At 35.6% G+C, this 14,102-nt stretch overlaps 1 pseudogene; it reads left to right on the top strand.

Moving 5' to 3' along the window:
* The first annotated feature begins 4,972 nt into the window (after positions 1 to 4,972).
* LOC101702281 (swi5-dependent recombination DNA repair protein 1 homolog) overlaps positions 4,973 to 14,102 on the top strand; it is a 49,182-nt pseudogene continuing 40,052 nt past the window's right edge.

Below are 14,102 nucleotides of genomic sequence, written 5' to 3'. Positions count from 1 at the left end.
CAGAAAAGGTCATGTCTCACACACAAATTCTGTTCCCAAAATTAAGAATGCTTTGTCTCTTCTCTAACAAGCCTGTGTCAGCCATGTGTCTCTAACAACTACATATAACTTCTTTACTCTGACCTATTATGTCACCAATAAATATCAATGGCTTTGGCTAGCCAGGGTCTTTGGTACTTAGCACTGACCATCATAGCTCCATTTTTCTCTTTATCTCTGTTTCTGTGTCTTTCTTCTCACCTTTCATCATAGCACCAAGTAGGAGATCAGGATCCAAGCAGGGGTCTCTGATAGTTACCAACCAACACAAAAATTGTAGAAATATTCAGGTCTTTGAAATGATTACATATCAAGAAAACTAAATTGATCATTTTTTTGTCAGTATATGCATAAGCAGAGTGGCTATTATGATTGGATGGGTTTCAGGTTTCGATACTTACATCAAAGAAGCTAAGAAGTTGCATCTGAAAGTGAGTATATCCACTGCATCATCCATAGAAAAATGCTAGATAACCAAAAAATGTTACCTGAACTCAACAATATTTCCCAGAATAGGATTAAAAATAGTAAGCAATAAAAATACATGGCCCTAACCCTTGTCTATTTTCACAGCTCTTTCGGGAAGATGGATACAGAGCACACATATCTTCTCTTACACACAGAAGTGAGATGGTTTTCTAAAGGTGATTTGAGAGTTTAGAGACCCACACCAGGAATTTGTTTTAGAAGAACAGTCACCTAACAGAACATTTCAGTGCCACAGAATGGATTACAAAATCTGTTCATTTGTGTAACATGTTCAACCTGCTCAATGAACTCAATCTGTCACTTCAAAGGAAAGATGACTGTATTCAAGTTAGTATTTAAAGTGGCTTCATTCAAAACCAAGCTGGAATTATAGGGATGATGAGTGAACAGTGAGAGTTTTGACATGCTTCAAACATTAGCAGAAATTTTGAAAGAGACTAAGCCAGGGCCATCTTCCTTCCAGCTGGTGTCCGATCACCTATCTCAGCTTTCAAAAAAATTTGAGCATGACTCCTCAATCACAGAAGGCCCCTGAACTGGGGAGGAATGGATTATTTTTGAATAAGGGAGGTAAATCAATTTTCCATGTGCCAGAAGAGGATCAATTGCTTGAAATCACAAATGACAGTGGCCTTAAGAGTATGTTGAGACAACTTCAAATCTCTATATATTCCAGATTAAAGGCAAGGTGGAATATTCTGAGATTTTGCCTCAAAGCACCAAAAAGTCTGGTTTCATTTCCAAATTCTCTTTATGAAGCAGGGTTTTCTATAGGAACATCAACCAAGAAATTACAGAGTAGACTGGACATAAACAAAACACTTTGGGTGTTACTCCTCCATCATCTCCAGATGGGATTGTTTAGTTTCAGGAAAACAAACTCCTTGCTCTCACTGATTCTGCATCATGATGAGTTGTAAAATTACTTTTATTATATATTATGATTAATAATAATAGAAGTAATGTGCATAATAAACATAATACATTTGAATCATACCATAGCCACCCCCTTCCCTGGTCTGTGGAAAAATTGTCTTCCAGGAAATTGGTCCCTGGGGTCGAAAAATTGGGGGACAGGTGCTCTAGAGCATATTCAGGCTGATCTTAAGGCAACTAGATACCATTACTTCATTCCCCTACTTAATTTGATGTTGGCTACCCATTGTACTTAAAATAAATTCAAATGTTTTACTTGTCCTGACTGTCCCTGACCTCTTCTCATATTATTGTCCTTTCATTTCATTCTCAGCCCCACAGGCCTCATTTTTGTCTTGAAATATGACAGCATCACTTCTGCATTACTTTGGTGGGTTTCTTTTTCCCTTCCTGGACAGCTGTATTTTCAGAGTTCATCAGAACCACCTCATCAGACCACCTACCTTTATGTGCTGTACCACATCTCTGTTTTTTTTTTTTTTTGGTACCAGGGATCAAACTTGGGTCCTTGCTCTTGGGCAGCAAGCAGTGAAACCACTGAGCTAAATCCCCAGCCCACATCTCTGTTTTTTAAATGTTGTTATTTGGAGGCCGTGTCTCTATCAGAAATTATTTCAAATATTTGCTTGTTACTTGTTCCTATCCTGCCTGTGTCAGCTTTTTGAAAGCAGGGATGCTGCCTGGTCACCAGGTGCTCAGTATAGTATATATCTGGTGTTTCACAGGCACTTAAGTAGTTAGGGTATGAATGGATGAAATACTGGCTAAGTAACAGCAGAGGCTATGCCTTGTACAACCTTAAAACACTAATATATACAAAGACTCTAAGTAGATACAACTATAGAAAGTTGTTTTCTCATTTTATTTGATCACAGAACACTTTGTCCTTTGTTCAAAAGACACTAGTGTCTTAATGAAAACGATTTGAAAAACACATTGTGTTTATTGTACAGTGTTGTTTAAAAAACAGGAACAATGTCTTTGTAAATAGGGAGAGGTGGAGGGATTGAAGGGAGGGCAGGGAAAGGGGGAAAAAGTAAGAACCAAGATATATCATGTAAAGGTACAAATTCCCAATGATGAATGTCATCATACTGTATACCTAAAATGTATGAATAAACTTAATGAATAAAAAAAGATAATACAGAAACCATTTCTACATATTAAGGTTCATGGTGTGTGGGATCCAAAATGTATTCTTACTTTAAAATATCTGCCTTTTGAAATGCATGCTGCGACCACATTTTTAAGCAAGATATCAAAGCCTCTAATTGCAATGAAAATGTACTATTTTGGAGCAAAGCCACATTAAGCTCTTTTTGATCAGGTATCTCAGCATGAATTAGGCCCTATCTAACTGGCCACAGAGCAAAGGGCCATTTCTAAAAATGAAGGCTTTGGGCAGGTGAGCTGTGATGAATGAGAGGGGACAAGGAATAAACATGGGCTGAACAGGCCTGGGTGGTAGAAGCTTGTGAGAATAGAATGTTGGGCTGGTGGTGGGGGAGGTCCTTGCAGGAGTGACCCAGCAGGAGAGGTATGGAGGGGGAATGGAGGCAGGGCTACGGAGGTAAACTCCCATTCCACAAATCTGTTTGAGCTGCCATCATTCCTTCAGTTCTGTAACTGTTAAGACGTGAAACATGGGGCTTAATTTGTCTACTAAGAGTTTTCTTAGCTCTCTGGAAACTTTCAGTTGTATGCCATTTCATAGCCAAATAGTGTTGAGGGCCAGTTTCTTGTTTGTGAATTAAAGATATATTGAGTAGTAGCTATTGACGTTTGTCTCCTACACTCCAGTTTGCAAGCAATAGGGACAAAAAAGGCAAAATAACACGTGCAATCACTAGTTCTTTTGAGATATGTTCTTTAACCATAAAGTGAATCATCATTTTGCATAATGATAGTTTAAGTAAAACTTGCAAAATTAAAACTTGTTTTCATTTACTTGGGGGCAGTTAAAAAGTTTTAAGTAAGGAAGAATATCTTGGCCACCAATACTGTAAAACTGGATTTGAAGTGTTATAAAAATATTTCTAGATGTTTAATTAAATGTTTCTCTCAAGTCCTTCAGCAGCTAGTAAACATCACACATTCAACAAAAAGTTCTGTATATATTTTATATTTTACTTTCAAAATGTTTTGTTACTTATGTTTCCAATAGATCATAATTACATTAATTTTTGGAAATTGGCACACATGTATGCATATGTGATGATTTTCAATCCCTTTATCCCCCTCACTTCCCTCCCCTCTTCTCCTCACTCAACTATTGATAATAGTTCTTTCTCCATCTCCAAGAAGTTTACCTTTTTTACTCCCTGCAACGTCTCTTTTATTTATTCATGTCTGAGGTTTCTCATATAAGAAAACTCTGACTTATATGGTTCAAGACCCATCCATTTTCCTGTAAAGATAGGATTTCATTCTTCTTTATGGCTGAATGGTATTTTACTATGTATAAATAGCACATTTTCTCTGTTCACTCATCTTTTGATGGGCATTGAGGCTGCTTCCAGAGCTTAGCTATTGTGAATTGTGTTGGTGTAATCCTGAATATGCATGTGTCATTGTAGTATTATATCTTTAACTCCTTCAGGAATATACCCATGAGATGTAAGGCCATATAAAATGAAAGTTCTACTTTGAGTTTTTTAAGGAATTTCTATACTGATTTTCGTAGTGGTTCTGGTAGTTTGAACTACTACCAGCACTGTGCGAGGGTTCCTTTTTCCTCACATCCTTGCCAGTATTTTTGTTGTTGTTGTGGTTGTTGTTCTTATTCTTGATGACAGCCATTCTGATTGTGGTCGTATGGAATCTGAGAGTTGTTTTGATTTGCATTTCTTTTATGGCTAAATATACCAAACATTTATTTTCATGTACTTACGGCCATTTGTAATTTTTCTTTGAGAATCACCTATTCAGTTCATTTGTCCATTTTTTAAATTGAATCATTTGCTTTTAAGTGGTTACATTTTTGTGTTCTTAATATATTCTAGATATTGGTCCTCTGTCAGAAGAGTAGCTGGCAACTTTTTTCCCATTCTGTAGGTTTTCTCTTCACATTGTTGATTGTTTTTTTATCTATGCAGAATATTTCTAATTTGATGTAATTTCATTTGTGGATTAATAATATTTTCTATGCTATTAGTAAAGTTCTTACCTGTGCCTTTGGCTTCAAGTCTTGTCCCTAAGTCACTTTTCAGCAGTTTCAATGTTTTTGTTCTTATGTCTAGGACTTTGATCAATTTTGATTTGCTTTTAATACAGGGTGAGAGATATGGATGTAGTTCTAATCTTATGCATGTGAATAACTAGTTGAAAGTCAGTCAAGAATGTATTATCCCCCCCCCCACCCCATGGCTGCAGCCCTGCCCCAGAGGCAGGGTTGGTTTACAGCCTGGGCTGCTTGAGCTTTCTGAGCATTCTAGGGGAGGCCCGGTTCACCCGCGCAGGAGATGACTGTGTGCGGGACACTGGGGGTCTGTGGAGGAAAGTAAACCAAGATTTCATTTCTAGTATGGAAAGTCCTTTAGACTCGGCTGTGATTTTACCTAGCCCTCCACAGGCCTGTGCAAATCCACTATCTCCCCATACAGATAGTTCATGGAAAGCGCCCATGAGTGCAACACTTAAAGATTAAGGAAAAAAAAATACTTTCATTTAATTCCTGTTGCAGTGTAGTAAAATGTCTTACAATAAAGAATGAAGAAAATTATGAGAACTTTTCAGAGAAACCAGCATCTTCAACAGAAGGAAACTGTTTGAAATTTCAAGAAAGTTTTAAACACATAGGTAGTGAATCTGAAGAAAATACATACTTGAAAAATACTCTAAAAAATATCAATGCATATGAATCTAATTCACTTGATGCTAGGTTGAACAGTGCTCTCCAAAATGATCCTGTGAATGAGAATCTTGAACAAGGATTAAAGGAATAAAGAGCAAAATTGGTGAAGCAGGTGCAGGAGAAGGAAGACCTCCTTTGGAAGCTAAAACTAGTCAAAATGTATAGATCAAAGAATGATCGCTTAGTTACAGCTGTCGATAAAGAAGTGGAGAAGCTGTAGCCAGCTGTTGCTTTATGAGTTGCAGACAGCTATGTCTGAAGAGAACAAAAAAACTAAGCCTTACTCAGTTGATAGACCACTATGGGTTACATGATAAATTGTTACACTATAACAGAAGTAAAAAGGAATTTATAGATGTTCAATTAATAACTTTTTTCTCAGAATATTTTTTTATTTTTCTGTTTTTTCTTTTTTTCAGTACTGGGAGATCAAACCTAGGCCCTTGCATGTGCTCTTATCACTGAGCCATACTCCTGGATACTCTCCAGTAAATCTTTGAGAATGACAACTTCATGAAAAGACACTTAGACATTTTAAAGGGAAGATGATAGCCATTAGGGCAGTGGTGGTGAGCCTGTGGCATGTGTGTCACTGAGGTCTGTTTGTGTCCTTGAAAGCTCTAAAAGGTTCGCTGTCACTGCATTAGATGTAAGGTGTTTTGACTATCAACTTAGGGTACTCTAAGACATATAAATTAAGTCCTAAAAGGAAATACAGTATTTTGAATAGATTTACCAAGGAGAACTTGACATTAAAAGAAACGTTAAAAGCTGTGTTTGGTGGCATTTCTCTGTCCATAATCCCAGCAACCTGGGAAGCTGATGAAGAAGGATGAAAAGTTTGAGCCCAACCTGGCAACTGAGCAAGACCCTGCCCTTCCCACCCAAAAAAGAGGGCCCTGAGTTCAATCCCCAAATACATAAATGAATGAATGGGCGAGGTATGTAGTTCTGCATGAAGGTACCTGTGTGCATGTGCGTCCACACACACACACAAATTTAAACCATTTTAAAAAAGTAATTTGGACAGTTCTGGGAACCAGTTTTAATACATTGTTTTGCTTTTTGTGACAAAAAGTCTTATTTTCAGTGTTGGTCCAACCTGGTGAAAATCTAGATCTAAACTGGTCTAAAAATTCTCACCCCTCTCCTAAATTTGTAAACCTTGTTTCCATTGATTTATTGCATATTGTCATCTGCCGATCTCAGATAATTAAACTCATGTCCAAAATTTTAAAAAATGGTGTATTATTCAATATCTATGTTTTGTATAGTTTGTGTTATTTCTTTTCTTTTTTTTTTTGGTACCAGGGATCAAACTTGGGAGGCAGGTGCCGGAACCACTGAGCTAAATCCCCAGCACTTTGTGTTATTTCTTTGGGTGCTGATTCTCTCTCCCTCTCACTCTCTCTTCCTCTCTCTCTCCCTTCCTCCCTCCCTCCCTTCTTGTGGTTCTGGAGACTGAGCCCAGGGCCTTTGCACTGAGCCATGTCCCCATCCTCCACAGCCTCCTTTGTAATAAAACAACTGAGACAGGGTCTTGCTAAATAGATATGTTGCCCGGACTGGGCTCAATCTTGTGATCCTTCTTCCTCAGCCTCTCAGACTGTTGGGATCACAGGCATGTACCACTGCACCTGACTTTGCTGTTGAATTTTAGTTTCATTACATTATGATCTAATAGGGTGCAAGAGACTATTTCAATTCTTTTGCATTTGTTGAGACATGCTTTATGGCCTAAAATGTAGTCTATTTTGGAAAAAGTTTTGTGGGATGCTGAGCAAAATGTGTGTTCTGCTTTTGTTGGATCAAATACTCTGTAGATATTTCTTAAATCCATTTGTTCTATGGTACCACTTAATTTTGATTTTTTTGTTGAACTTTCATCTAATTGATTTCTTATTTGTGCAAGTAGGATACTAAAGTTCTCCACTATGGTTGTATTGGTATCTATTTGTCCTTTTATAGCAGATAGTTTTTGTTTTATGTAACTGTGTCTGCAGGTGCTCAGTGTATATATATTTACTATTGTTATTTCTTTTTGGTGAATTATCTTCTTTACCAATATGTAGTAACCTTCTTTGTCTCTTCTGTCCAGTTTTTATTTGAAGCCAACTTCATAAGAAATTACAATAGGTACCCCTGCTAATTACATAAGAAATTACAATAGGTACCCCTGCTAATTTCTGGCTGCATAGAGTACAGATTTCCATCTTTTCACATTCAGTATGTGTGTGTTTTTGTGGGCTTGGTGTGTGTGTGTGTGTGTTAGTTACTTTTCTCTAATTGCTGAGACAAAATACCTGACATCCACAGTTGAAGGAGGAAAGGTTTATTTGGCTCATAATTTGTAGAGGTTTGAATTCATAGGCAGCTGGCTCCAAGGCAGCATGGAATGGAAGAGGGGCATCACAGAGGAGAAACAATTCTTGGCAGGCAGAAGGCAGCTAGTAACAAGCAATCCACAAGTCACGGGTTTTTTCTGTCGCTTTTATATTCTATCTAGTGTACCCAGTTTAGGCAGGGTGCCAAACCAATCAGTGGACTAATTTAGTAATCACACATCCATAATCCCAACATCACACACTCTAGATCCAGCCACCTCTGAAAAGCTCCACCTATGACTGCATGAGGCTTTGGGGGGACATCTAGACACAAGCCATAATTGTGTCTCTTGAAAGCAATATATAATTGAATTTTGTTTTTTGTTCCAATATGCCAGTCCATGTCTTCTGCTTGATGAGTTAAGACCATTTACATTGAGTGTTATTATTAAAAGGTACATACTGATTCTTTTTTTTCCCCCCATTAAGTTTATTGGTACAATTTAGGTATAAAATACAGTTGCATTCATCATTGGGATCTTTTACCTTTACATGAGTATCTTGGTTCTTATTTTTCCCCCTTCCCCTGTCTTCCATTCACACCCTCCACTCTTCCTTATTTGCAAAGTCTTTGTTTCGATTTTTTTCCTTTCTGCATATTTTTTCTTTTCCCTTCTTTCCTTTCCCCTACCCCTCCCACTTCCCCTACTCCTTTAGACCTTTTCTTCCAATTATGTAATATCCATTATACATTTTTAAAATTACAATATCAAGATTTAGAAGACATTACCACAGGTTTTACAGAATTTAAAAGGATATAGAAAGCGTATTATAAAAATCTTTTTTGAAATAAAGTTGACAACTTCTAAGAAGTAATTTTGAAGACAAATTAATGAAACTAACTCTGGAGGAAACATAAAATTTGAATAGCACCTATTAAAGAAAGTATATTTCTAGCTTGAAAACCTACCTATATGATGACAACAGGCTCATATACGTTTTAACTGATAAATTATATCAAACATTTAAAGCAGAAAAAAGAAGGAACACTTCTCCCCTCATTTTAGGAAATCAACATTGTGCTAATCCTAAAACTGGATAAAGATAATAGAAGAAAAAAGTATGAACATAGATAGAAATTTGTTTAACAAAATAAACTATTAGAAGTCAGATCTGGAAGTATGTAGAAAGTGATTTTATTATAGGGATGGCAGTGTTGATTCAGCATTGGAAGATCCATCCCCATAAGTCATCATTTTAACAGAGGAAAGGAAAAAGTCATATGATCCTGTCAGTAGTTGGAAGAAAAGTATTGGACTAAATTCTACACCTGTTCATGGTAAAAGCCATAGGGAGACTAGAAGTAGAACAGAAACTTCTCAACAGATTAAAGGCACGTACTCCATACTTCCAGCAAAAACACCTTATATGAATGGAGAAGATACAATGCTTTCTCCCTAAGGTGGGGAAAAAGGGCAGATATGCCTACTCCATTAAACTTTGAAACATAGGGCCAAACCAAAATAGTCTGGCAATAAAATGACACAATTAGGATAGGATTGGCAAGGTAGAAGTAAAATCTTTATTTGCAGATGAAATGGTCATCAACAGTGAAAATACTAAGAAATCCCTAGGAGTCCCAAAACTTGTATTTGAATTTAGCAGGATTAGAAAACACAGGGTATATATAAAAATTCAGGTCTGTGTATACTTGCTATGAATGAAGAATTGGATATTGAAATTTAAAAGTTATGTAGGAGTACAAAGGACCTAGAAAAGTAAAAGAAAAAGAAAAAAAACCATGTTGGAAGACATTTAGTACCTAATTTTAAGACTTCCTCTAAAGCTACAGTAATCAAGACAGTATTGGTCTAAGTAAAGACATATAGATCACTGGAATAAAACAGAGAATCTAGAAATATAACCACACATATATGGTCCACTGAGTTTTGAAAGATTATTTAACATTAACATTTTATAGAACATAAACTCAATTCAAGAGGAAAGGAAAAGATAGTGTTTTCAGCAAATGGCACTAGAACACCTGGTATCCGTATATAAAAAGTTAACCTCAATGCTTTATTTCCATACATAAAAATAACTTGAAAGGATCTATGAACCTAAATATAAAAGACTAAAACTATAAAACTTTAAGAAGAAATTATAAGGGAAAATGTTTATAAATTTAGGGTAGGCAAGAATTTCCTAGAATATAAAAGACATGATGTATAAAAGAAAGAAACTGACAAATGAGATTCCATCAAAATTTAGAACTTTAAATGACATTGTTAAGAAAATGAAAAGTAGTCCTTAAACAAACCATATTTATAATGTGTATAACCTATGATCAGAATATATAAAGAACTCTTACAGCTCATTAAGAGACAATCCAATTAAAAATAGACACAAGAAGATGACAAATAGCCAGTACAGCACAAGGAAAGGTGTGCAACACTAGAATCAGAAAAATACTAATCAGTACAATAACAAGATTGAATTATACACTTATTAGAGAGATTAAGTTAAAAGTTTTAAAAGAACAACTGTCAGCTTAGGTGTGAACCAGTTAGAACTTTCTAACACTGCTAATATGAATGTAAAATGATAAAACTGTTTTGGAAAACAATATAGAAATTTCTTGTATTACTGTTAAGAACCAGCAGTCCTATTTTTAAGTTTTTACTTTGAGAAGAATGAAAACACCTGTTCACAATAGATTTGTACATACAAGTTGAGTATCACTTATCTGAAATTCTTGGGACCAGAGTGTTTCAGATTTTCATTTGAAATCCACTTGATCTGCAAAGAGGATAGTTACTCTTGCTTTTTTTTTAGGGCTCCTGTCACATAGAGTATTGATTTCCACCCTTTAACTTTCAGACTATGAATTTCTTTTTGAATTAAATGTGTTTGCTGAATGCAGCATATTGTTGGTCTTGCTTCTTGACCCATTCTGCCAGTCTATTTCTTTTGATTGGTGAATTGAGACCATTAACATTGATGGTTATAATTCATACACATTGACTTATAATTGTCAGGACTTTTGCTTTTTGTTGGATTCTCCCCCTTTGCATTTAATTTCTTGTCATGCCCGATGGATTCATTCTGCTGGGCTTCCTGGGGTTGTGATCCTCATTGCCTTTTCCTAGGATATTGTCTAAAAATTTTTGGAGTACAGGTTTGGTCTTCATAAAGTTCCTAAGGTGCTCTTTGTTGTGAAAGTATCTTATTTCTCCATCAAGTTTGAAAGATAGTTTTACAGGTTACATCAATCTGGGTTGGAGGCTGTTTTCCTTTAGGGCTTGAAATACATCACTCCAAACTCTTCTTGCCTTGAGGGTTTCAATTGAGAAGTCTACTGTGATTTTGATGGGCTTTCCTTTGTATGTGATTTGTTTCTTTTCTCACACTGCTTGTAGAATTTTTTTCTGTTGGGTTTCTGGTTTCTGGAATCTTAACAATTATATGCCATGTGTAGATCTTTTTTTTTGATTAAGGCCAGTTGGAGTCCTATATGCCTCACTTATCTGTATGTCAAGTTCTTTCCCCCTGTTTGGGAAGTTTTCTGCCATCACTTCTGTGAACAGGTTTTTTATGTCACCTGAACTCTCTCCTGTTTCTTCATTGACTTCACTCAGTCTTACATTATTCTTCTTTGCATCATCTAGCAGCTGTTGGATTGATTTCTTGTGGTCTCTTACTATTTAAAGAAATTTTTCTTTTCCTGGTCACTAATTGCAATCTTATCTTGTATATCTGATATTCTATCCTCACATTGGCTCATCTGCTGTGTAAACTTTCAGTGGAGTTTTTAATCTCCTGGAAATCTGTTTGCATCTGTTTTATGGATTTCATTTGTTTCCTATGTTGGGATTCCATCATGTTCCTCATATCCTCCATTTTTTTAATCTGTGTCCTCTCTAGATTTATTAATCATGTCTTGCATTATGGGCACAATCTTTGCTGTTATCTGAGAAATTATTTCTGATTTCATTTTTTCCAGATCCTCTTTCATTGCCGTTCAGGAAGTCCAGGTGGTTGAGTATTAGATTGTTCCATCTTGTTTCTCTTTGGGGTTGCTTTAGGTGATCTGGGAGTCTGGTTTGAAACTTGTTTAAGTGTCTTCTCATTTCAATGGGGTGGGGTGGGATGTGTGCTGTTGGCGTCCACACGGCTCACCTCCTCAGAGCTGGGGGTAGTGGTACATTGGCCCAGAAGATTCACCTCCTCCTTGTTTCTTTTAAAAATTCCTTTAGGTATTTTCTTCAGTGCTGTTTTTTTTTTTTTTTTTTTGGTTATATTAATTTGTCTTTATTGTGGTAGGTTTTTATTTCTCCATCAATTTTTCAAGATATAGTAATCTGGGTTGACAATTATTTTCTTTAATACTTGAAAAATTTCACTCAAAGATCTCCTAACCTTTATTGTTTGTGTTTCAAAATCTGTGGTTGTTCTGATGAGTTTTCTCTTCTAGGTAATTTTGTGCTCTTCTCTAATAACTTTCAGTATTTGCTTTTTGGTCTGAATCTGTGGTGGTTTTTACCATGTTTTGTCCTGGAGAGGTTGTTTTCTGGGTTGTGTCTATTTAAAGTTCTAAATGCCTCTTTTACCTGAGTATCCATCTCATTTCCTACTTTTGGGAAATTTTCTGCAATAATTCTGGTGAATACATTTTTATACCATTAGTTTCTGCCTCTATGCCTTCCCCAAATCCAGTAATCTTTAAGATTGTTGTTTTAGATTAATCAAGAACTCTTGGATCATCTCTGACTTTATCTTATTTTTGTTATTATTGAGCAAATATTCCACTATGTTAACCTTGTCCTGAAGTCCTGATTTTCTATCTTGCCTATTGCTGAAACTTTCAATTGTGTTTTTCATTTCTAGGATTTCCACTTGATTTTTTTCATTACCTATAATTCCTTTTTGTTGTTATTCTTTTGAGACAGGATCTCACTAGGTAGCTCAGGGTGGCCTTGAACTTGCAGTGATCCTCTTGTCTCAGCCTCCTGAGTGCAGGGATTACAGGCATGCACCATTATGCTTGGTTTATAATTTTTTACTGAAGTTATATTTCATAGCCTGCATTGTCTCTCATAGTTCTTTCAGCTGTTCATTTGTGTCTTCTTTAAGCTTGTTGATCATCTTAGTTATTGATTATCCAGCTGCTTATTTGAATCTTCATTAAGTTGATTGATCATCTTAGTAATTGATTTATTCAGCTCTTTAACAGTCTCTTCTTAGAACACTTCCATCATTTTAACTGTTAATCTTTTCATTTTTTTCCCTGAAAATGCATACATGTTCATGCCCATGAGACCAGCTTTTAGGGAGTTATGAATTTTTGGAGGAACCTTGTTACCTTGTTTTTTCACAATTATTATGCTTTTCTGTTTAAGATTGTAGGTGAATTAGGATAGAAAGATTTTCCACTATAGCAGAAATGTCTTTAGTAAATGGATTCCTGCCTGTATTGCTTCACTGGTTTTAGGAATGATCCCATGTGCAGGCACCTACTCAACTTATTCAGTGTACAGAGATCAGTTTCTAGCACTGTACTGCAAGGAGAAAGCAACTGTGGATAATATCAACATTCACAGAACCAATCATATATCAATATATAATATCAAACTTGTACAGAAGTTTTCAAATCTTTCATTATCTCAGGAAGAAAAAGGAACAGTAATGATGAAAAATAAGCTAGGAATTAGTAGAAAAAAGTAAACAGAAGAGAAGAAAAAGTGAAACAAAAGAAAAGGAAAGAAGAAAGGAAAATATAATACATTCTGGTGATATTATTTTTATGCCCAGAAATGGGAGATGAGTTTTGAGAGGTTATGTATGGGGGAAGAAAGAAAGAAGAGAAGAAAATATAAGTGGAGAAGCTAGCCATGTATTTTCAGATAATTGAGACCTTGTTTAAAAAGATCTGTACTATTTCACCACCCTGGAGAATATATAAAAGAGAAGTATAATACAGGAGCCTAGAGAACACTAGAGATTAATGATATCAGAGTAATAATAATAGTGTATACTGAGAGGAGCAGAAAAAGTATAAAGCAAAAAGAAAGAAAAATAGAGAAAGAAAAAAGAAATATAAAAGGGTGCAATCAGAGAAATAGAATATGGAGAAAGTAAGGAATACAGACAAGAGATTAGAAAAGCAAGGACATTGTATCCAATTGATGAATTGATGAATTGATGAAAGATATATATCCCTAAGTAGAGATCTTATGTATTGGCAATATTCTAAGGAATTTAGAGTGTTATGTTACAAAAACAGAAAAGTACTAACTAGTTATATGCTAATATCATACGTAAAAAGAGCAAGCCTAATTATATTCATCAAAGTACTGATAAGAATAAAAGCAAAAAAGAAAAGAAGAGAGAAAAAGGGGGGGAATGTTTGTGTCTATCACCTATCTATCTATCTATCATCTATCTATTTATCTATGTATCTA

The sequence above is a fragment of the Heterocephalus glaber genome, unplaced genomic scaffold (assembly GCF_053883595.1).
Source record: "Heterocephalus glaber isolate CG9 unplaced genomic scaffold, H.glaber_assembly_v1.0 deba00001543, whole genome shotgun sequence".
NCBI lineage: Eukaryota > Metazoa > Chordata > Mammalia > Rodentia > Bathyergidae > Heterocephalus > Heterocephalus glaber.
Note: the sequence above shows the minus strand (reverse complement) of the source record. Positions and strands in the feature narration are given on the sequence as shown.